Consider the following 24,707-nt stretch of genomic DNA (forward strand, 5'->3'; position numbering starts at 1 on the left):
TTGGTGAAGACTGAAGTCTTCTGCCGCTGATTTTCCGGACCTTCTTCGTGCTTCTGGCTCTGTAAGGGGGACGGCGGCGCGGCTCCGGGAACGAACACCAAGGTCGGGTCCTGCGGTCGATCCCTCTGGAGCTAATGGTGTCCAGTAGCCTAAGAAGCCCAACCTACCACCTGTTAGGTAGGTTCGCTTCTTCTCCCCTTAGTCCCTCGCTGCAGTGAGTCTGTTGCCAGCAGATCTCACTGAAAATAAAAAACCTAAATATACTTTCTTTCTAGGTGCTCAGGAGAGCCCCTAGTGTGCATCCAGCTCGGCCGGGCACAAGAATCTAACTGAGGTCTGGAGGAGGGTCTTAGTGGGAGGAGCCAGTGCACACCAGTAGTCTAAAGCTTTCTTTGTAGTTGTGCACAGTCTCCTGCGGAGCCGCTAATCCCCATGGTCCTTACGGAGTCCCCAGCATCCACTTAGGACGTTAGAGAAATGGGGATACTAGGTGGTAGCTGTAAGGGGACTAGCCGTGGTACTCCTCTCAGTGGTGATACTAGGTGGCAGCTGTAAGGGTACCAGCCATGGTGCTCATCTCAATGAGGATACTAGGTGGCAGCTGTAAGGGTACCAGCCGTGGTGCTCATCTCAATGAGGACACTAGGTGGCAGCTGTAAGGGGACCAGCTGTGGTGCTCATATCAATGAGGATACTAGGTGGCAGCTGTAAGAGGACCAGCCGTGGTGCTCATATCAATGGTGATACTAAGTAGGGCAGCTGTAAATGGACCAGACGTGGTGCTCATCTCAATGGTTAGTAGGTGGTAGCTGTAAGGGGACCAGTAGTGGTGCTCATCTCAATGGTGATAATAGGTGGCAGCTGTAAGGGTACCAGCCGTGGTGCTCATCTCAATGGTGATAGTAGGAGGCAGCTGTAAGGGTACCAGCCGTGGTGCTCATCTCAATGAGGATACTAGGTGGCAGCTGTAAGGGGACCAGCCGTGGTGCTCATCTCAATGGTGATACTAAGTAGCAGCTGTAAGGGGATGAGCCGTGGTGCTCATCTCAATGATGATAGGTGGCAGCTGTAAGGGGACAAGCTGTGGTGCTCATCTCAATGAGGATACTAGTTGGCAGCTGTAAGGGGACCAGCCGGGGTGCTTATCTCAATTGTGATACTAAGTAGGGCAGTTGTAAGTGGACCAGCCATGGTACTTATCTCAATGGGGATACTAGTGGAATCTGTAAGGGAACCAGCTATGGTGCTCATCTAAATGGGGATACTAGGTGGCAGCTGTAAGGGGACGAGCCGTGGTACTCCTCTCAGTGGTGATACTAGGTGGCAGCTGTAAGGGGACCAGCTGTGATGCTCATCTCAATGGTGATAGTAGGTAGCAGCTGTAAGGCTACCAGCCGTGGTGCTCATCTCAATGGTTAGTAGGTGGCAGCTGTAAGGGGACCAGTAGTGGTGCTGATCTCAATGGGGATACTAGGTGGCAGCTGTAAGGGGACCAGCCGTAATGCTCATCTCAATGCTGATACTAGGTGGCAGCTGTAAGGGGACTAGCTGTGGTACTCCTCTCAGTGGTGATACTAGGTGGCAGCTGTAAGGGGACCAGCCGTAATGCTCATCTCAATGATACTAAGTAGGGCAGTTGTAAGTGGACCAGCAGTGGTGCTCATCTCAATGGGGATACTAGGTGGTAGCTGTAAGGGGACCAGCTATGGTGCTCATCTAAATGGGGATACTAGGTGGCAGCTGTAAGGGGACTAGCTGTGGTACTCCTCTCAGTGGTGATACTAGGTGGCAGCTGTAAGGGGACCAGACGTGGTGCTCATCGCAATGGTGATAGTAGGTGGCAGCTGTAAGGGGACCAGTCGTGGTGCTGATCTCAATGGGGATACTAGGTGGCAGCTGTAAGGGGACCTCTCGGTGCATGTGTGAGTCGTACTTGCACTTCCAGATGCTCCTTTATTTAAAACAAACTGAGATGACACATGGCTAGGAGGAACTGCACTGTTACCAGTGGGTGTGGTATGATCTATCAATGCCGGCATGGATGAACTACTGACATGCAGCATGGCAACAGTGACTGTGTAGATACTCATCCTGATTACCTGGATGATATATTGACATGATCAACTGTCCACAAACCATCCGTAGTGATTGCTTACCTTCTCCCAGCGACTCCAGTGCGGCTTCCAGGTCCCGGCAGTCATGTGACCATCACTTCCAGCTCAGAACTCTGAGGGACTGGCGGCTTTTGTATTTCCCCACTATCTTTAATCCTAACCGTCCCCCTAGTGCAGGGGTGGGGAACCTTTTTTCTACCAAGGGCCATTTGGATATTTCTAAAATCCTTCGGGGGGCCATACAAAAATTCTCAACTTAAAAAATTACCCTGCCCCCCAGTAGGTCTGCCCCTTAGAGGTACTGTGTGTGTGCGCCGGAGGCACGCGCGCCCAAAAAATGGGTGTGGCTAGTTAAAATGGGACGTGATACACATATGCCCCCAATAGTGCAGTGCCAGATCCACAATTGCCCCCACAGTGCCAGGTATATAAATGCCCCCACAGTGCCAGGTATACAGATGTCCCTACAGTGCCAGGTATACAAATGCCCCTCACAGTGCCAGGTATACAAATGCCCCCCCTCAGTGCCAGGTATACAAATGCCCCTCACAGTGCCAGGTATACAGATGCCCCCCACAATGCCAGGTATACAGATGTCCCCACAATGCCAGGTATACAGATGTCCCCACAGTGCCAGGTATACAAATGCTGCCCCCCGTGCTGCTTACCGCTCCTTTCGGCGGGACACGGAGGAGCGCGGCTATGTTGGGCAGCGGCGTGTAGGACTTGAAACCAGCCGCCGGTTCGAGAGCCAATCAGAGCTCGCGGACCGGCAGCCGTGGCTCCTGATTGGCTGCCGGTCCGCGAGCTCTGATTGGCTCACGAAACGGTGGCTGGTTTCAAGTCCTGCACGCTGCCGCCATCGCCACCCGACATAGCCGCGCTCTCCTCTCTGCCCTGACAGCTGAGACACGCTGCCGCCGGACTGAGCGGCGGCGTGTCTCACTGAGAGAAGCGGGTGGGCCGGAGCAAACGGCTTCTCGGGCCGGAGGTTCCCCACCCCTGCCCTAGTGCATTCCCAGAATGCAGATATTCCACATGGTCACTGTTGACAATGTAGTCATTCTGAGGATGGCAGCAGAGGCTCTTCCTGAATACCAAGTGAAAGACAGTGATGCTCTCCACCGTAAAGCAACACAACATCCCCCTTTCCAGATATAAAGAAACAAGGAACAGGTGCCTGGGTGTAAGACAGTGTAATAGGTGCTGGATGCCAGGACAATGTGCAACAAACGACAAACACAATCTGACAAATGGGAGATTAAGGGGTCTATGTACAAAGCTTTGGAGAGATGTAAAGTGGACTGCCATGTTACAGGCTGTGTCTGAAAAGGGACAGTTAGGAGCTGATTGGCTGGTACTGTATCTCCGTCCACTTTATCTCTCTCCAAAGCTTAGTACATAGACCCCATAGTCCTGGAATTTTCTCCCACACCTGGTGACAAAGAAAGGGCCTAGTGATGTGGCCAATGCCTGAATAGGCTCACGGCTGGGCAAGAACAGGGGACTGTTTTGCTCCCCAATAGGTGCTTCCTCAGGTAATTGCTGTCAGTGATGATCAGTGGCCCTCATTCCGAGTTGTTCGCTCGGTATTTTTCATCGCATCGCAGTGAAAATCCGCTTAGTACGCATGCGCAATGTTCGCACTGCGACTGCGCCAAGTAACTTTACTATGAAGAAAGTATTTTTACTCACGGCTTTTTCTTCGCTCCGGCGATCGTAATGTGATTGACAGGAAATGGGTGTTACTGGGCGGAAACACGGCGTTTCAGGGGCGTGTGGCTGAAAACGCTACCGTTTCCGGAAAAAACGCAGGAGTGGCCGGAGAAACGGTGGGAGTGCCTGGGCGAACGCTGGGTGTGTTTGTGACGTCAACCAGGAACGACAAGCACTGAACTGATCGCACAGGCAGAGTAAGTCTGGAGCTACTCTGAAACTGCTAAGTAGTTAGTAATCGCAATATTGCGAATACATCGGTCGCAATTTTAAGAAGCTAAGATTCACTCCCAGTAGGCGGCGGCTTAGCGTGTGTAACTCTGCTAAATTCGCCTTGCGACCGATCAACTCGGAATGAGGGCCAGTGTTGTGATGATCAGGTTGGCTCACACACCCCTAGAAGGTAATGTCTGTTGCGCTCAAACAAGGCTCTATAAGACATAGGAACCTGTTGAGGGGGTGGGGCTGGTCAGTGGGGGCAGGATCTCACCTCACAGACCTAGATTCTCAGTTGGATGCACTTGCGGCCTTTCTTTCATCTATTGCTGCAGTTGCATCTGCGACTTTATGCTAATGACGCTACAATGCCCTTCCCTGCTGTACATCTGACTATGCAAGGACTGAGACGCCCACCGTCAGTGTCTACAGATGCTGCAATCATGCTTTGTGCATCTTTAGATGCCGCCATTGGTCGCACCACTAAAACTTTCATCAGCCGTATGCTAGGTGCAATTCATCCGGCTGAGTATGGCATCCAATGTGAGCTACTGAACGTCTCTATACGTAACCACTTTCAGCAACACGCCCACACTACGTTATATCTGTGTCACCGCACAGGAATGCCCTACACATTTCTAATACGTGTCTTGTTGCGCGTGCCTGCCTCTGTACGATCACCATCGCGGTGCATGTATGCACCGTACAACTTACACATATGCACAGACCTAACATTACATCCCTGGCAGGTTTACCCACACATCAATACAGCTGTGGCTACTTTGCTAGTGACCTGAGGATGCCCCTGGGGTATTATGGTGGGATCATTGTGGGATGTGACCGTCTCCCCTGCAAGGTGTGCATAAGTCAGACAAGTTGCCGGGTAGGTTACAGTAAATGTATCATTCCATTACATATTGCAGTTGATCGTTTGCAAAAAAAACAGGGCAACTCGCAGCAAAGTGGAAAGATTGCAGGTGTTTGTTCATCAGAAGAGAATGTGCTGGTAGGCACGGAGGGAGACTAGGGCTCCATATCAGTGGCTTTCCTACTAAGGTCTAGTCAGACCGGCAGTAACAGCCGTACATCTAGTGGAGAGGGTGCCCTTGACATGGACTATGAGGATTCTCTATGGAAACTAGATGTCAAGACTGAACTTAACTCTGAGTTTGTGGTGGCAAGAGGCGTATTTTTAGTTTACTTTTTTTTATTTTTGACTAGGAAAGAACGGCTTCGATTGCTGTGTATACAGCTGGGAAACAAAAAAAAAGCATATTACACATACATGTAGGTGGTCGTGGTGTAGTATGACCGGCACTGGGAAGGGTGGAAGACAGGAATGAATGGGAAGAGACTGGTCTGTGTTGTGCATACCAGGGGAGGTGCTGTCATTGTATTACAGTTTAAATGTCCAGCCCGCAGTGTGCCATCAGGGGTGCTGCTGCTCCCGGATAACAGCACGCAGAAGTGTCCACTCGCGGGAGCAGATCCGGTTTTCATTCGTGTGGAATGCAAACCCCGGAAGTGTGGCAGGCAGGGTGAGCCGACCCTGCAGAGTGGGGGGGACCAGCCTAGAGGGAACTTTTGCAGTAGGCCAATCCACCACTGGATTCTGGGGCCATGTTTCTCCATATACATGATCACAGCTGAAGGCAGATACACGCCCCCAAAAAATGCCTGTGACACACCTGCGTGTATGCCAGCACTTCCCCAAACGGTCCCTTCCTACCAATCACTCTAAGTCACTGCGAGCGGCATTGCAAAGGTACCTTGGCGCGTTCCAAAGTACGATCGCAGCACATGCGCAGTCTACGGCTGATCACTTAGTTGTGTGAACTTTGGCATTGCGTACAAACATGCATTAGACCCTACGTTGTGGTGGAAATGACGTTGTGGTCGTGCCAGGCCGTCCGAATAACATATATAAGAAGTGCTCTGCAGAACATACTGTTATATAGCAAGGACATGTTCCATTCACCGTTGAAAGTCCAGAACGCACCACTCATGAATAGCTTGTGTGGTATGATGTGTGCAGAAAAGAGTCTTTTCATTTTATTGATTACTGTCGCACTAATCAGTTCAGGAAGATAATCTATCGCAAACCAACCGCAATATGAATCCACGAACACATGGTACTCTTTCCCCCTCCATTCAAAGAGATTTGTAGCAACCATGGACCAATGGAGGTCAGGAATCTCATGGAGAGTGAGTAGTTGGCATGTGGGGTCCATAAAGCGTTGCAAGGGGCACAGGCAGGAACAACCCGCTCAGGGGGGGTAATTCTGAGTTGATCGCAGCAGGAATTTTGTTAGCAGTTGGGCAAAACCATGTGCACTGCAGGGGAGGCAGATATAACATGTGCAGAGAGAGTTATAGAAACCCGTTATAGATGGCTACGAGTGTTCAGTTTTGGTCCCTTACAGTTAGAAACATTCATCACGCATATACATCTGGTGGTCCCAGTTATATGCAGTTTGCAAAGTTGTATAATGATTCTAAAATAGAAAAATACATAGAATAAAACACAAAAACAATATAAAATACAATAGCTGATATAAAACGAACTGAATTAAAAACCCTACATGAACCACTTCACTTAAGGGGTCTAGTGGTTCGGCCTATGTAAAAGAGGTGACATCTACACTTTTACATAGGCCGAACCACTAGACCCCTTAAAATACGTTTAAGTGAACACTGCAGAAACATTAAGAAAAGTTTGGAGTCTCATGCCCTGTCGAACCATTTTAAAACGCACCATAAGCGCTCTACAGGAGGGATATTTAGATTTGGAGCCATTAAGGTGGTGAAATGTGGGCCGCGACACCGGGACATTGCTACACTTTTAGCTAAAAGTGAGATGCAGTTTATTTATGAATTTAATACTTTACACCCTATGGGTCTTAATAATGATTTTGAACTGAAGTGGTTCATGTAGGGTTTTTAATTCAGTTCGTTTTATATCAGCTATTGTATTTTATATTGTATTTTGTGTTTTATTCTATGTATTTTTCTATTTTAGAATCATTATACAACTTTGCAAACTGCATATAACTGGGACCACCAAATGTATATGCGGGATGAATGTTTCTAACTGTAAGGGACCAAAACTGAACACTCGTAGCCGTCTATAACGGGTTTGTTGATAGCGTAACCATGGCAGTGTACACTGGAACTTGGAGACAACAAAAGACGTGCTTCCGAGAGAGACGGGCCGTGCGGTTAGTTGCTATGTCAACTTGACCGAGGGCGCCGTAACCGGAAGTGACGTTCCGCTGTATCCAGTCACCATGGAGACAGCACCACAAACCCGGGGGCGGAAGTGACGGAGAGGAGCTTCCAGTTACTATGGGAACCCGTCGGCGTGTATACGCGATGACAGGTGAAACCTGTTAAGAAGTTGTTTGTGATTGGCTACAGAAACATTTAAAATCCGGATGGTGTGTGTGCAGCTAATAGCCAGCCTTGAGAAAGACTCCAGGAACAGGAGTTGAAACGCGTTGGTGTATTTCATCTGTGGTCAGCGCCTACGGTGGTCTGCATTTTCAAAAAACAGAGGATCTTCCAGCTCCTGCCCGGGTGGACTTTGGAAATTAAAGAACTTGTTTGAGAACTCTTTTGGGTTCTCGGACTCTCTGGTAATTGTTCTGCAAATCTCCTTGTGGCTGTCACACCTGGAAAATTTTATCATTCTGCACATTTTATTGTGACCCTTTATTGTGATTGTCCATGTCCCTTGTATGTGTGTATATGTTATTAAATTACTGTACTGCACATGTGGTTTCCCTCTCCCCTTTGTTTTACATGCTACCATAATAAGAGGAGGAAGTGTGAGGAGTGAGAACTGGACTTTCACGTCGACCTTAAGGGTTGTATATTTGTTTTTGGTTTTATATATTCTGCACGAAAGCACTTTGGCATTCATTGTATTTAGACGCCTGATGGTACCCGTAGCCAAATTTTTTCTATGTCTAGCAATTTGTGGTGTTCTGGAGAAACATTGTTCCTGGCCACGGGGACTATAAGGCAGCCTTTTTTATTCAACTGCGCGACACGCGGGACAATTGGACAGACTCATTGTTCTTAAGTCTGGAAGGTGAGCTCGTGATAAGGCATCAGTAACATGGACGTTTTTTTTCCATGTTTGTACATCACATACAGATGTACCTTTGAAGCTTGAGCATGAAACGTTGAAGTCATGCTGAGACAATACGCAGGGGTTTGCAGAGAATTATAATCAGGTGTTGGTGGTCTGTCTCAACCAGCACTACACCCATAGATGAACTCATGAAACTTTTGACTAGCAAAGACTAGAGCCAACAGTTCCTTTTTAATTTGAGCTTTATGTGACTTAGTCTCAGTAAGGGCCCTGGAAGCAAAACCAATGGGTTTGTTATGCTGCAGGTAAAAAAAAACCCAGCAAGACCATGCTGGGAGGCATTGGCAGACATCACAACAGGAACATGCACATCAAAAAAATAGGAATTTGGTACCTACCGGTAAATCCTTTTCTCGTAGTCCGTAGAGGATACTGGGGTCCATGTTAGTACCATGGGGTATAGAGAGGTCCACCAGGAGCCATTGCCACTTTAAGAGTTTGAGAGTGTGGGCCGGCTCCTCCCTCTATGCCCCTCCTACCAGACTCAGTTTAGAAACTGTGCCCGAGGAGTCGGACATACCTCGAGAGAAGGATTATACACAGATAGTGGTGAGAATCACACCAGCTCACACATACAAGGCACATCAAGCTAACTAGCTGGAAACATCAGCAACTGCTGAAACATTACTCACCAAGTAGCAATGCTGTACTCTACTAAAATGAAGTTGTACTGAACCAAATAGCATTTGCAGGAAAACGAAGCGCTGGGCATGCGCCCAGCATCCTCTACGGACTACGAGAAAAGGATTTACCGGTAGGTACCAAAATCCTATTTTCTCTTACGTCCTAGAGGATGCTGGGGTCCACATTAGTACCATGGGGACGTACCAAAGCTCCCAGAACGGGAGGGAGAGCGCGGAGGCTCCTACAGAACTGATTGGCCTCTGAGGATCTGAAGTTCAGTCAAAGTATCGAACTTGTAAAACTTTGCAAACGTGTTCGACCCAGACCAAGTTGCAGCTCAGCAAAGTTGCACTGCCGAGACACCACGGGCAGCTGCCCAGGAAGACCCCCACCTTACGAGTAGAGTGGGCCTTAACAGATTTTGGACACGGCAGTCCTGCCGTAGAATAAGCGTGCTGTATAGTGAACCTAATCCAGTGAGAGATCGTCTGCTTAGAAGCAGGACACCCAATTTTCTTGCTATAGGACAAACAGAGTCCGACTTTCTGTGACGAGATGTTCTCTTCACATATATCTTCAGAGCCCTTATGACATCCAAGGATATTGATGTAATTGAGGAGTCAGTAGCCACTGGCACCACAATAGGTTGGTTGATATGAAATGCTGACACAACCTTCGGAAGAAACTGCTGACGTGTCCAGAGCTCAGATCTATCTTCGTGGAAGATCAAGTAAGGGCTTTTACAGGATAAAGCCCCCAACTCAGACACACGTCTAGCAGAAGCTAAGGCCAACAATGTGACCGCCTTCTATGTAAGAAATTTGACCTCTACCTCCTGTAGAGGCTCAAACCAATCCGACTGGAGGAACTGCAACACCACGTTAAGGTCCCAAGGTACCGTAGGCGGTACAAAGGGAGGTTGGATATGCAGGACTCCCTTCAAAAAGGTCTGAACCTCAGGGAGGGCAGCCAATTGTTTCTGAAAGAAAATGGACAGGGCCGAAATCTGGACCTTCACAGATCCCAACCTCAGTCCCATGGGAGGAAACATCCCAGTTGAAACTCCACCGTAGGAAACTTCTTGGACTCACACCAAGAGACATATTTCTTCCAAATACAATGGTAATGTTTAGACGTTACCCCTTTCCTAGCCTGAATGAGGGTAGGAATAACATTCATCGGAATGCGCCCTTCCGAGCAAGAATCAGGCGCTCAACTTCCATGCCGTCAAACGTAGCCGCAGTGTCTTGATAGGCGAACGGCGCCTGCTGCAGCAGGTCCTCCCGAAGAGGAAGATGCCTCGGCTCTTCTTGCAGTAGATTCAGAAGGTCCGCATACCAAGCCCTTCTAGGCCAGTCTGGGGCAATGAGGATCGCTTGAACTCTTGTTCTCCTTATGAGCTTTAGGATTCTTGGGATGAGTGGTGGAAACATGTACACTGTCTGGAACACCCACAGAGACACCAGGGCGTCCACTGCCACTGCCTGTGGGTCCCTCAACATCGAACAATAACGCTGAAGCTTCTTGTTGAGACGAGAGGCCATCATGTTTATTTGGGGTAGTCCCCAAAGATCTGTTATTTCCTTGAACACCTCCGGCTGAAGACCTCACTCCCCTGGATGGAGATCATGTCTGCTGAGGAAGTCTGCTTCCCAGTTGTCTACTCCCGGAATGAAGATGGCTGACAGCGCTAACGCGTGCTTTTCTGTCCAGAGGCGTATTCTTGTTACCTCTGAATACCGAACCTGCGGCCCTCCAGAAGGTGAGGCAATTGGAGCCACCAGAGGAGTGAAATCCTGGCCTGTGGCGACAGACAAATTCTCTGGTGCATGTGGAGATGAGATCCAGACGACTTGTCCAGGAGATCCAGTTGGAAGGTCCGAGCGTGGAACCTCCCATACTGGAGAGCCTCGTAAGAGGCCACCATCTTTCCCAACAGGCGAATGCATTGATGAACCGATACCCGGGCTGGCTTCAGGACATCCCGGACCATAGCTTGTATCACCAACGCCTTTTCCTGCAGAAGAAACACCTTCTGCACTTCCATATCCGGGATCATTCCCAGAAATGACAACCTCTGGGTTGGTTCCAAATGTGACTTTGGAAGGTTCAGAATCCAACCATGACTCTCGAGAAGTCGTGCTGTGAGAACAATGGACTGCAGCAGCTTCTCCTGGGACGATGCCTTTATCAGCAGATCATCCAGATATGGAATGATGTTCACACCCTGCTTGCGGAGTAGAATCATCATTTCCGCCATCACCTTGGTAAACACCCTTGGTGCTGTGGAGAGGCCAAATGGCAGGGCCTGGAACTGGAAATGACTGTCCAGCAATGCGAAGCGGTGATAAGCCTGATGAGGCAGCCAGTTCGGAATGTGGAGGTACGCATCCTTGATATCCAGTGATACCAGGAATTCCCCTTCTTCCAGACCTGATATCACCGCCCTGAGACTCCATCTTGAACTTGAACTCCTTTAGAAAGGGGTTCAATGATTTTAGGTTCAGAATGGGCCTGACCGAACCATCCGGTTTCGGTACCACAAAAAGGTTCAAATAGCAACCGTTGTTCTGCATGTGAAGTGGCACTGGCACAATGACCTGTGCCTCCAACAGTTTTTGGACAGCGTCTTGTAGAACAGTGCTGTCCTCCAACAGAGTTGGTAAGCCTGATTTGAAAAAGCGATGAGGAGGGAGACTTTGAAATTCCAGCCTGTATCCCTGGAATACAATATTTATCACCCAGGGATCCAGGCCGGACGATACCCAGATGTGACTGAAGTGTCTAAGTCTCGCTCCCACTGGCCACACCTCCAGGCTGCGCGGTCCACCGTCATGCGGAGGACTTTGGCGTACCCGAAGCAGGCTTTTGTTCCTGGGAACCTGCAGCAGCAGGTTTCTTGGACTTAACCCGACCTCCCCTAAAGAAGGTATTGGACGCTCTGGCCTTCCTAGGCTTGTTAGGCCGAAAGGACTGCGGTGCAGCTGAAATGAAGGATTTCTTCTGAGCAGGTGCTGCTGAGGGAAGAATCGGAGACTTACCCGCTGTAGCCGTGGATATCCAAGCGTCTAGAGATTCCCCAAAGAGAGCCTGACCTGTATAGGGTAGGGACTCCACACTCTTTCTGGATTCCGCATCGGCCGACCACTGGCGCAGCCACAGTCCCAGACAAGCTGAAACAGACATGGAAGATATTCCCGCAGCCATGGAACCCAGGTCTTTCATGGATTCTACCATAAAACCTGCTGAATCATGTATGTTGCGTAAATATAATGCAACATCATCCCTATCCATCGTATCCAAATCCTCAAGTAAGGTAGCCGACCACTTTACTATAGCCTTTGCAATCCATGCAGTAGCAATAGTGGGATGTAATATGGCCCCTGAAGCAGTGTACATTGATTTAAGAGTGTTATCAATATTTCTATCAGCCGGCTCCTTTAAGGCGGTAGATCCCGGAACAGGCAAAACCACCTTCTTTGAGAGTCTGGACACAGAGGCGTCAACAATCGGCGGGTTTTCCCATTTTTTCCTATCCTCCTCAGGGAAAGGAAACGCCACCTGGACCCTTTTTAGGGACCTGGAATCTTTTCTCAGGGTTTCCCATGCTTTCTCAAATATAGCATTCAATTCCATTGATGCAGGGAAGGTTAGCGAGGCTTTCTTATTTTCAGTGAAAAAAGCCTCCTCAACCTGCTCAGGTGTGGTATCATTAACATTTAACACACCCCTGATAGCCTCCATCAACAATTGCACCCCCTTTGCAAGAGATGCGGACCCCCCGCAACACATCCCCATCACCGTCTGTGGTGTCAGAATCAGTATCCGTGTCGTCTTGTGTGACATGCACAAGCGCACGTTTGTGGGGGTATATAGCGGGGTGTCCTGAGGTACCAGAAACCGGCCATATTGCCACAGAGCTCTGTAATACCTGGGTTGCAGATTCATTACTTGCAACCCTGTCAGAAATCTGAGAAATCCAAGATTTGATATAGGAAAACCACTCTGGTTCCCTTGCTGGTATCTGTGATAAACCAGTGCTATCCTGATTACATGGAATGGGATCATCCTGGGAGGATAAAGCCTCTGCAGCATATGACACAGAGTCCCTGGACATAGCTAAAGGAGACCACCAAACACTCCACACACACACACAGGTGAGGGCAGAGAGTGCAAGAATGGCAAGAGAGACACAGAGATTGGAGCCAACCCACACACAGCGCTTTTAGCAAAGGGAGACCCCTTGTCAGCGCTGACTGTGCACCTTAATAGGACATAGTCGTATTACAGCCTCTCCTCCCTTCTACAACCCCCTGGTACCGTGTACAGATAGCTGGAGTTGCTGTGGAGGGACCTGTTCTTCCTCTCAGCGCTGTGCAGGCAGGAAAATGGCGCTGGAACGCTGCTGGGTCCGCTCTGAGAAGCTCCGCCCCTTAATGGCGCTGTCTTCCCGCTCTTCATGGATTATACTGGCCTTAGGAAAATGTGTTGGCTGAGATCCGCGGACCCTGACAGGCTTGGGGACCAGTGTAGGAGGGTAAGCGCTGGCCCAGGGCTCCCCTCACAGCGCTGCACCATGTGCCTCTGAGCCTTCCCAGGAGCTCTGCCGCCATCTTCACACCGGCCCCCTGCTTGCTAGGGGGGTTGGTGTCTCACTCACCACTCTTCAGCACTGTAAGGGGTTGGAGGCATGCTGCTGGGGCGAGCGGTCCCCTGTGGCGGAGAACGACCCGACCCCTCTGGAGTTCAGTGTCCAGTCAGAGGAGTCAGTGGCTCAGACCCCACAGGGCGGACACTGCTCCCCCCCTTAGCCCCTCGCTGCAGGCAGGCTGTTGCCAGCAGCCTCCCTGTAAAAAAATAAACTCTAATAATAAACTTTTCTAGAAAAGCTCTGTAGAGCTCCCCCGGGCACATTTTCTAAACCGAGTCTGGTAGGAGGGGCATAGAGGGAGGAGCCAGCCCACACTCTCAAACTCTTAAAGTGCCAATGGCTCCTGGTGGACCCGTCTATACCCCATGGTACTAATGTGGACCCCAGCATCCTCTAGGATGTAAGAGAAATTTGAGCACCTAGCTAGAAGTGAGTTTAACCTTGATGCTAGAAATAACAACAGCATGGCAGTCCAACCAACACCATTCAACGCCGCTATGCGAAAGCTGGCAGAGCGGGGTTGTTGTGACCTAAATGAAGTTTGAAAGGTAGTTGGCCATACCCAAAAAGTACTACAGACTTACATAGAAACATGGAATTTGACGGCAGATAAGAACCACTTGGCCCATCTAGTCTGCCCCTTTTTTTATTTTATCCTTTAGGCAATCTCAACCCTTTTTTAACCTTAATTCTTTGTATGGATATTCATATGCCTGTCCCAAGCATGTTTAAATTGCCCTACAGTCTTAGCCTCTACCACCTCTGATGGGAGGCTATTCCACTTATCCACTACCCTTTCTGTGAAGTAATTTTTCCTTAAATTTCCCCTGAACCTCCCCCCCTCCAGTCTCAATGTATGCCCTCGAGTTCTAATACTTCTTTTCCTTTGAAGAATGTTTCCCTCCTGAACTTTGTTAAGACCCTTGATATATTTGAAAGTTTCTATCATGTCCCCCCTTTCCCTTCTCTCCACCAAACTATACATTTTAAGATCTTTTAGCCTTTCCGGGTAAGTTTTGTGATGTAGGCCATGCACCATTTTAGTTGCCCTTCTTTGTACACTCTCTAATGTATTTATATCCTTCTGGAGATAGGGTCTCCAGAACTGGACACAGTATTCCAGATGGGGCCGTACCAATGACCTATACAGTGGCATTATCACTTCTTTTTTCCTGCTACTGATTCCTCTCCCTATGCAACCAAGCATCTGACTTGCCTTTCTCATTGCTTTGTTGCATTGCTTTCCTGCCATCAAGTCACTTGAAATAGTGACTCCTAAATCTCTTTCCTCCTCAGTAGTTTCCATTATAGTACCCTTGATACTATATTTAGCCTTAACTTATCTGTGAGGATAGGCATGTCATGGACAGCCTATGTCTTGGCAGGATCTGGCTTAACACCCTCTGAAGCTAGGACATGACCAACATACGGGACCTCAATGACACTGAAATTACATTTACAAAAAATCGTAAAGTATTGAGGATCTGCGCAAACGTTATCGGTGCAGCTAAAATCTAAAATTCACAGTGCATATCCCCTTGCACCACAAAATGTAACAGATATAGCATAAAAATAGAAAGATAGACCAAAGCGCTCCAATAACACCCAAGTTTATATGTGCACACCAATAGGTGAAAAAATATAAATAAATAGCAGTACCGTTCTAGATAATAATGGTATACAATTTTCAAGCTTTGCAATGGATTGTAACTCCTTCACCTATAAAAGAGCTTTTTAAGGCTCATAAAAGGAGTAGAAAGAAAAAGTGCAATAGTGCAAATTATCTTCTTTACAACAAAGAATTTATTTGATCCATCACATTTATACCTAACAGAAGCAGTCAATGGCGTATAGTTATCCTCATAGGCAACAACAGCAGCAGGAGTTAAAGATGACCACAGATAGACGCTCCGCAGGCGTATATTTCGATGATAAGGTGTAACCTCTTCACACCTATATGAGCATAAATTGCTCGTAGGAGGTATAAATGATAGAGAAGGTGCAATAGTGCAATTACCTTTTAAAAGCATACACATTTATTTTAAAATATCACACTTACACCAAGACAGACGGTTAAAAACATATAGAAATGTATCTCCAATGGCTTCAGCAGCAACTGGTAATAGGGTCCTGTATGCTCCAGATGGAAAATGGAACCAAGGATAAGGGCTCCGGAAACCGTGATCCAGGTCAGCAACCCGATGCCAGCTACAGATGCAAGTCCACAAGGGATGATACAGCAGGGAGACACATACGCTTAACGCGTTTCAGACAATCTTTGTCCTTCCTCTGAGATGGGCACTCTGCAGCCACCACAGTAGAGACACCCTGGTTCTTGGAGACAGGATTATTAAGCGATGCATCTGAAGATGCGATCCGGACCATTTGTCCAATAGGTCCCACTGAAAGATTCTGGCATGGAACCTGCCGAAGGGAATTGCTTCGTAAGAAGCCACCATCTTTCCCAGGACCCGCGTGCAGTAATGCACCGATACCTGTTTTGGTTTCAGGAGGTCTCTGACTAGAGATGACAACTCCCTGGCTTTCTCCTCCGGGAGAAACACTTTTTTCTGGACTGTATCCAGAATCATACCCAGGAACAGTAGCCGTGTCGTCGGAACCAGCTGTGACTTTGGGATATTCAGAATCCAGCCGTGCTGGTGCAGCACTTCCTGAGATAGTGCTACTCCCACCAACAACTGTTCCTTGGATCTCGCCTTTATTAGGAGATCGTCCAAGTACGGGATAATTAAAACTCCCTTTTTTCGAAGGAGTATCATCATTTCCGCCATAACCTTGGTAAATACCCTCGGTGCCGTGGACAGTCCAAACGGCAGCGTCTGGAATTGGTAATGGCAATCCTGTACCACAAATCTGAGGTACTCCTGGTGAGGATGGTAAATGGGGACATGCAAGTAAGCATCCTTGATGTCCAGGGATACCATGTAATCCCCCTCGTCCAGGCTTGCAATAACCGCCCTGAGCGATTCCATCTTGAACTTGAATTTTTTTATGTATGTGTTCAAGGATTTCAAATTTAAAATGGGTCTCACCGAACCGTCCGGTTTCGGCACCACAAATAGTGTGGAATAGTAACCCCGGCCTTGTTGAAGTAGGGGTACCTTGATTATCACCTGCTGGGAATACAGCTTGTGAATTGCCGCTAGCACCGCCTCCCTGTCTGAGGGAGCAATCGGCAAGGCAGATTTTAGGAACCGGTGGGGTGGAGACGCCTCGAATTCCAGTTTGTACCCCTGAGATACTATTTGAAGGATCCAGGGATCCACCTGTGAGCGAGCCCACTGATCGCTGAAATTCTTGAGGCGGCCCCCCACCGTACCTGGCTCCGCCTGTGGAGCCCCACCGTCATGCGGCGGACTTGGAAGAAGAAGCGGGGGGGGACTTTTGCTCCTGGGAACCTGCTGTTTGTTACAGCCTTTTTCCCCTACCTCTGCCTCTGGACAGAAAAGACCCGCCTTTTCCACGCTTGTTTTTCTGGGTCCGAAAGGACTGAAACTGATAAAACGGCGCCTTCTTAGGCTGAGAGGGGACATGGGGTAAAAATGCTGACTTCCCAGACGTTGCTGTGGAAACTAGGTCCGAGAGACCATCCCCAAATAATTCCTCACCCTTATAAGGCAAAACTTCCATGTGCCTTTTAGAATCTGCATCTCCTGTCCACTGGCGAGTCCATAAGCCTCTCCTAGCAGAAATGGACAATGCACTAACTTTAGATGCCAGCCGGCAGATTTCCCTCTGTGCATCTCTCATATATAAGACTGAGTCTTTGATATGGTCTATGGTTAGCAGGATCGTGTCTCTGTCTAGTGTGTCAATATTTTCTGACAGTTTATCTGACCACGCGGCGGCAGCACTGCACATCCAAGCTGACGCAATAGCTGGTCTAAGTATAATGCCTGAGTGTGTATATACAGACTTCAGGATCGCCTCCTGCTTTCTATCAGCAGGTTCCTTAAGGGCGGCCTCCTGGGACGGTAGTGCCACCTTTTTAGACAAACGTGTGAGCGCTTTATCCACCCTAGGAGGTATTTCCCAACGTGACCTATCCTCTGGCGGGAAAGGGAACGCCATTAGTACCTTCTTAGGAATTACCAATTTTTTATCAGGGAAAGCCCACGCTTCTTCACACACTTCATTTAATTCATCTGATGGGGGAAAAACTACGGGTAGTTTTTTCTCCCCAAACATAATACCCTTTTTAGTGGTACCTGTAGTTATATCAGAAATGTGTAACACCTCTTTCATTGCCTCAATCATGCAGTGAATGGCCTTAGTGGGCATCAGGTTAGACTCATCGTCGTCGACACTGGTATCAGTATCAGTGTCGACATCTGGTTCTGCGGTCTGAGGTAGCGGGCGTTTCAGAGCCCCTGATGACCTTTGAGACGCCTGGACAGGCACGAGCTGAGAAGTCGGCTGTCCCACATTTGGCATGTCGTCAAATTTCTTATGTAAGGAGTCTATACGTGCACTCATTACTTTCCATAAGCTCATCCACTCATGTGTCTGCCCCGCAGGGGGTGACATCCCTTCTAAAGGCATCTGCTCCGTCTCCACATCATTATCCTCATCAAACATGTCGACACAGCCGTACCGACACACCGCACACACACAGGGAATGCTCCAACAGAGGACAGGACCCACAAAAGCCCTTTGGGGGGACAGAGTGAGAGTATGCCAGCACACACCAGAGCGCTATATAATGCAGGGACTAACTGAGTTATGTCCCCTATAGCTGCTTTTTCTATATAAATGTATACTGCGCCTAAATTTAGTGCCCCCCCTCTCTTTTTTACCCTTTTCTGTAGTGTAGACTGCAGGGGAGAGCCAGGGAGCTTCCTTCCAGCGGAGCTGTGAGGGAAAAATGGCGCCAGTGTGCTGAAGGAGATAGCTCCGCCCCTTTTCCGCAGACTATTCTCCCGCTTTTTCCTATATTCTGGCAGGGGTATTTTCCACATATATAGCCTCTGGGGCTATATATTGTGGTATTTTTGCCAGCCAAGGTGTTATTATTGCTTCTCAGGGCGCCCCCCCCCCAGCGCCCTGCACCCTCAGTGACCGGAGTGTGAAGTGTGTGTGAGGAGCAATGGCGCACAGCTGCAGTGCTGTGCGCTACCTTGGTGAAGACTGATGTCTTCTGCCGCCGATTTTCCGGACCTCCTCTTGCTTCTGGCTCTGTAAGGGGGACGGCGGCGCGGCTCCGGGACCGAACACCAAGGCTGGGCCTGCGGTCGATCCCTCTGGAGCTAATGGTGTCCAGTAGCCTAAGAAGCCCAAGCTGGCTGCAAGCAGGCAGGTTCGCTTCTTCTCCCCTTAGTCCCTCGCTGCAGTGAGCCTGTTGCCAGCAGGTCTCACTGAAAATAAAAAACCTAATTTCTATACTTTCTTTCTAAAGGCTCAGGAGAGCCCCTAGTGTGCATCCAACCTCGGCCGGGCACAAAATCTAACTGAGGATTTGGAGGAGGGTCATAGTGGGAGGAGCCAGTGCACACCAGGTAGTCATAAATCTTTCTAGAGTGCCCAGCCTCCTTCGGAGCCCGCTATTCCCCATGGTCCTTACGGAGTTCCCAGCATCCACTAGGACGTCAGAGAAAAGGGCAAAGGAACGGTAAGCATTAAGACCAGCCTTTTTGTGCAAGATATGCCAAATTTTCCTGGTTGACCAGAGCAATGGGTTGACTTGTATACCTGACACTGTCTCCTGGTCTTGCTGGTGGAGAAATCTTATGAGGTCTGTGGGTGGAAGGAAATTCCATGTAGCCAATCCCTGAGGCTCCACTGTAGTATTGCAGCTTGGTTATATGTGTAAATGTCCGGGAAATGAATGCCACCATTTGCATTTGTTTGACATAGTTTTTCAAAACTAAATAACGTCAGAACTTCTGAGGTGAGAGAGCAGCAGATGTTGTCACCTTCTCAGTTCATCAGATAAGGATTTAATAGCAGTAATATTTAAAATGATGACGTTTAGCTGGGTAGGTAAATAACTTGGGCCCACTGTAAAGGAATAGTCCCTCCCCATGCAGAGTGCCTAAAAGAATCGCTACCGATTTGTCTGTATTTCTGATAAATCCAGACAAAAGGGCCCAATTCATTCATTCAGCAACTGAAGGGATGCTTATTGCCCACCCCTGATCTAGATGGTTCTCGTCTTTGCTCCTTGTGATTCCTGGTGACTCCTAGCTTACTGTAGCATCGTCTGTTAATTCTCCTGGACCATCCATTCCTCCCTGTGCTGCGTGGTGCTAACATTCACCTCCTGGTGCCTCACTGCACTATGTAGTATCATATCTAATAAACCAATCATTTGGCAATACCTCAAGACATAAAAGGTATGCAGATATGGAAGAGAGTCGTGGTCTAGGTGACTTTGAGGGGAAATTTACTAAAGGTCGATCTCAATAGATGTTGGGCTTCAGGGGTAGAAACACACATTTGCTAAATGGTGATTAAAAAAAAAAAAAAAAATATTTTGTAAATATTAATAAATGTGTGTTTTGGCCCTGGAAGTACAACATTGATTTTCAATCGATCAAAATCGTCCTTTAATGAATTTCACCCTAACTGTGGAATGATTGTTGGTGCCAGCCGAGGTGGCTGAGTATCTCGGAAGCTTCTGGGATCCTGGAATTTTCACTCACAACAGTCTCTAGAGGTTACAGAGAATGGTGCAGAAAATATATGTTATGGTAAGAACTTACCGTTGATAACGGTATTTCTCCTATGTCCACAGGTTTCCACAGGATAATAATGGTATATGATGGAGCGACAGCGGAGTGGCACCAAACGATCACAAGCTTTCAGTCCTCCCAGGATGCAACGGGCTCGTCCATATTTCCCCGCCCACTGGCTCAGGCAAATCAGTTGGATTGCAAAGCATTTAGGCAGAAGCATTATGTAGAACCCTATTCAGGCGAGAAGAACACACATGCACACCCTTCCATGCAAGAGGGAAGAGTTTAGTGAGTATAAAGATCCTCAAATCAGGTGCGTCAGGGTGGGATCCCTGTGGACATAGGAGAAATACCGTTATCAACGGTAAGTTCTTACCATAACGTATATTTCTCCGGCAGGGTCCACAGGATAACAATGGGATTTCCCAAAGCAATTTTTAGTGGTGGGGACGCTTCTGATTAGACAGGAGAACCTTCCGCCCGAATTCAGCGTCATGAGAGGCAAAAGTATCCAAGGCATAATGTCTAATGAATGTGTTAATGGAAGACCATGTGGCTGCCTTACATATCTATTCTGCTGAAGCACCATGTTGCTGCCCATGAAGGACCTACCTTACGTGTAGAGTGAGCAGAGACATTAGCCGGAACAGGGAGATCAGCTCGAGAATATGCTTCTGAAATCGTCATTCGAAGCCATCTTGCTAGCGTCTGTTTAGTAGCAGGCCAGCCCCTCTTGTGAAATCCGTACAGAACGAAGAGAGAATCTGTCTTTCTGATGGCACTGGTACGATCCACGTAGATTCTTAATGCACGGATTACGTCCAGCGACGCTTCCCCCGTTGAAAATCCCGATACCTGAAAAGCCGGGACTACAGTTTCTTTGTTAATGTGAAATTTAGATACCAGCTTAGGAAGATAACCAGACTTCGTTCTGAGAACTGCCTTATCTGGATAAAAAAATCAGAAAAGGAGATTTACATGACAGCGCTCTTAAATCTGATACTCTTCTAGCTGATGCTATAGTCAGTAGAAAAAGAACTTTAGCTGTCAACCATTTAAGATCCACTTTATTAAGTGGTTCAAACGGAGCACCTTGAAGGGCTTTGAGAACCAGACTTAAATCCCAAGGCACTGCAGGAGGAACAAAAGGCGGTTGAATGCGTAACATTCCCTGGAAAAAAGTACGCACATCCTGTATATTGGCAATTTTCTTTTGAAACCATACGGTCAATGCTGATACTTGCACTCTCAAGGAAGCCACCTTCAAACCCTTATCCATTCCTGCCTGAAGGAAATCTAAGACCCTGGAAACTTGGAAAGATTTTGGGTCCATATTTCTTTCACTGCACCAATGAATATAGGCTTGCCATATTTGGTGATAAATGCGATCTGAAGAAGGTTTCCTTGCTCTGAGCATAGTTTGAATTACCTGTTGTGAGAATCCTCTTGACTTCAGGATAGAGGTTTCAACAGCCACGCTGTCAAAGACAGTCGATCCAGATGCCTGTGATAACAAGGACCATGCATCAGTAGATCTGGACGTTGAGGGAGCAGAACTGGAGCATCCATAGACATCCTCTGCAGATCTATGTACCAATGCCTTCTGGGCCAAGCCAGAGCTATTAGAATCACGGCACCCTTGGCTTGCTTTATTTTCCTCACCACCCTGGGTAACAGGTTGATCGGAGGAAACAGATAAGCCAGATGAAAGTCCCATTTCACCGACAAGGTGTCCACAAAGATCGCTCTGGGATCCCTTGTTCTTGACCAGAATGCGGGCACTTTGTTGTTCAGACGGGATGCCATGAGAACTATCTCTGGCAACCCCCATTTGTCTACTAGAGTCTGAAAAACCTCCGGGTGTAGAGCCCATTCGCTTGCTTGAATGGTGTGTCGACTGAGAAAGTCTGCTTCCCAGTTTAGGACTCCCGGAATGAACACTGCGGACAAGGCTGGAAGATGGAGTTCTGCCCACCTTAGAATGTGATTTACCTCCTTCATTGCTTTTTGGCTGCGAGTTCCTCCCTGATGGTTGAGGTACGCTACTGCCGTTGCATTGTCCGAGCGGATTTGGACTGGTTTTCCTTGCAGAGTGTCCTTTGCCTGAATCAGAGCCATGTATATGGCCCGAAGTTCCAACAGGTTTATTGGCAGGCAACTTTCTTCTGTGGTCCACTGTCCTTGGAACATAATTTTCCGGACACTGCTCCCCAGCCCTGAAAACTGGCATCCGTTGTCAGGATCTCCCAATCTGATATCCAAAAGGGTCTCCCCTTGTCTAGATGGGATGTCTGCAGCCACCAGGTTAATGACCTTTTTACCTTTACTGGAAGTACCATCGTCTGTTTCTTTATTGTCTGATGTACTCCATTCCATCTGGCCAGAATCAGACGCTGCAGAAGTCTTGAGTGGAATTGTGCATACTCCACCATGTCGAATGTTGACACCATCAAACCCATCACTTGCATTGCTGCATGAATTGATATTGTTTGACTGTGTAACAACTCCTGAATCATTAACTGCACCTTGGATATCATGTTCCGAGGTAAAAATATTTTCTGCAGACTTGAATCCAATACAGCCCCAAGTGGATCATCCGTTGTGATGGAATCAGAGATGATTTTGCCCAATTTATGAGCCGTCCGTGTTTCTGTAGACAAGTTGTCTGTTGGAGATGGCTCAAGAGCAATTCCTGGGATTGTGCCAGAATTAAAAGATCGTTGAGGTATGGAAAAATTCTTATACCCTGTTTGCAGAGATAAGCTGCCATAACCACCATGATATTGGTAAATACTCTGGGGGCTGTGGCTAACCCAAAGGGTAAGGCCTGGAACTGAAAATGTTGCTGGAGGATAGCGAACCTGAGGTAACACTGATGAGATATTGCTATAGGAACATGCAGGTAAGCATCCTGTATATCCAGAGATACCACGTAATCTCCTGGATCCATGGCCAAAACTATGGAGCGTAACGTCTCCATGTGTAACCGTGGTACCCAAATGTATTTGTTTAACATTTTGAGATGGAGAATGGGCCAAAACGACCCATTTGGCTTCTGAACCAAAACAGGTTGGAGTAAAAACCCTGTCCCCGTTGTGCAGGAGGAACTGGAATAATTACTCCTGCCTGAACCAATTTCTGAACTGCTTCCTGTAGGGCTCTGGCCTTTGCCTCTATTCAAGATGGACTGGTGCAGAACAACCTTCACGGAGGCTGCTTCTAGAAATGGAAAACATAACCCAGAGATACCGCTCCTTGCACCCAAGCATCTGTTGTCGACTGCTGCCATATGTGTGCAAACTGAAGAAGTCGGCCCCCTACCCTGGGGTCCCCCAGGCGGAGGCCCGCACCATCAGGCTGATGGCTTATGTTCTGGTTTGGAAGCTGGCCCATTGCTTCTTTGCCTTACCAAACTTATTGTATTGGGGCTGCTTAGAATCACTTTTACCTTTTGTTTTTCCTTGCGACCGAAATGGCCGAAAAACCGAACCCATAGGCCTGGGGTTATAATTGGCAGGAAATCTGACCTTCTTGGATTCTGCTTCTGACTCCAGAATATCTGTCAATTCCTTACCAAACAGAATATTCCCAACAAAAGGCAACGATTCCAGAACCTTCTTAGATTCCGAATCAGCTTTCCATGTACGTAGCCAAATTGCTCTACGAGCAGCTTACGTTAAGGCTGACGCTTTGGAAGCAATAGTACCCATATCTATTGCCGCTTCTTCTAAGAATACCGCAGCCTGCTTCATGTGGGCTATATGGGATTCCTGCTCCCTAGTAGGTGCCGAAAGCCCGTCTTCCGGTACGTCAGCCCATTCAGCTACCGCCTCTGCCATCCAAGCTGAAGCCATAGCTGGCCTTATGACTGCCCCTGACAGAGAAATGTCTGTGACATAATTTAATTATGTTGACGGTAAAGGCAATATAGATTTTCGCACTAATCGAATGACGTGCGTATCTACCTTAGGAGGCACTTCTGTTTTCAAACAGTCCCCAGTTGGAAAAGGGTAATAGGAATCCCACTTTTTTGGAATTCTATATTTTTTTTATTGGGTGTAGCCGAAGCTTCCTGACCCTGGAAACTCGACCCTAACTGTTTTGGGACGTTTAAACACAGGTGCCTTAGTTCTTAACATTGGCTCTGCTGAATCCTCTAGGGATAGAATAGCCTTCATTGCTCCAATTAATTCAGCTATATCCTCTGAGCTGATAAATTCTACCTGTTCTTCATATGCTGAAGCAGAGTATATAGAGCTATCATCATCTGATGTATCATCTTGTGTAGCCTGTGAATTTGATGATATATTTACACTCGGTTTATCAGCTTGTTTACTTGGAGAAGCTGTTGGGGCTATACCGTAAGAAGGAAGCTGCATGAATAGGTTAATAGTGTACCCTACTACTGGTATTGCAGCTGTAGGGATTACCCGTTCAGCTATACTGGACATGGTCTGTGCAAACATAGCCCAAGGTGGATCTAACTGCTGTTGAACAGGGATCTGCCTTGCAATCTGCTGAAACGCAAAACAATT

Source organism: Pseudophryne corroboree, chromosome 4 (genome assembly GCF_028390025.1).
Source record: "Pseudophryne corroboree isolate aPseCor3 chromosome 4, aPseCor3.hap2, whole genome shotgun sequence".
NCBI classification, from domain to species: domain Eukaryota; kingdom Metazoa; phylum Chordata; class Amphibia; order Anura; family Myobatrachidae; genus Pseudophryne; species Pseudophryne corroboree.